The sequence below is a fragment of the Eurytemora carolleeae genome, unplaced genomic scaffold, assembly GCF_000591075.1.
Source record: "Eurytemora carolleeae unplaced genomic scaffold, Eaff_2.0 scaffold1837, whole genome shotgun sequence".
Classification (NCBI taxonomy): Eukaryota; Metazoa; Arthropoda; class Copepoda; order Calanoida; family Temoridae; genus Eurytemora; species Eurytemora carolleeae.
Window position 1 is genome coordinate 17,408 of NW_019397746.1, and position 1,144 is coordinate 18,551.

The following is a 1,144-nucleotide window of genomic DNA, read 5'->3' on the forward strand; positions in this document are numbered from 1 at the left end:
CCCCCCTTATTTCAATAATTATCTGCACGTCCTGGGAGTCCTGGTGTACACAAGTAAATTAAAAATTAAATACAAAAAAATATCCTATTTGGTTTGGTTCAACCAAAAACCGTCTAAAGAATACAAAAATTGAATTATAAACTGCAGAGCGAAATTTTCCTTGTAAAATATTTTAATTTATCTCTGTTTGGTTAACCATACACTCTCATTTCTTGAAAACTTAATTTCAAAAAATAAAGAAATGTGGAAAAAGAAGATTTTACGTATTTCATTTTCTCACTTAAATTTTTTTGCAATAATATACAACATCTGCATATTGAGATTAGAAAATATTTTTCAATATTTGAGACATCTTTTACGCATAACTATGCATTTATTATATCTTATATCCTGTATCCTTACTACTGTGTTCTGTATTCATAGATATATTGTATTCCTTATACTGTATCCTATATCATGTATTCTGTATGTACCAAAGGCCTTACTTCAACAAGTTCTTTAATGTTTGTATCAATCCAGATACAACCCGTGCTCAAACTCTATATTCTACGATTGTACTTTTGTCTGTATCAATCCAGATACAACGCCCTTTGTATTCTCAGTATGTATCGATCGAGATACATACATCCTCTGTATTTGTCAGCATCTATCAATCAAGATACATCCTCTGTATTCATCAGTATCTATCAATCCAGATACATCCTCTGTATTCGTCAATATCTATCAATCGAGATACATCCTCTGTATTCATCAGTATCTATCAGGCCCGTAACCAGGATTTGACCAGGGGGGGGGGCAATATGACGCGCTGCAAGTGAAAATTTTTTTGGGGGGGTTTTAATGATTTTTGAAACAATGTTTGGTTTGGTTTGGTTTTACAGTGGTATAAGGTTGTTTTTATTACATTCTCAATGCACACTATAAAGGCTAACCTTTTTAACAAGTGTATTTGAGCTTTTAAGGGAGTACTGCTTAACTGACAGAGTCAAGTAATCATTTATTACTTTGACTTTGCAATATGAAAATGATATGATCTTATTTCTTATTCATTTAAAAAAAAGCTTTTCAAGGGTCAAGGGGGTGCTATGGAAACGCCTCACCACGGAAATGCCTCAAAAAAACAGACTCATAAAACATAGCACAC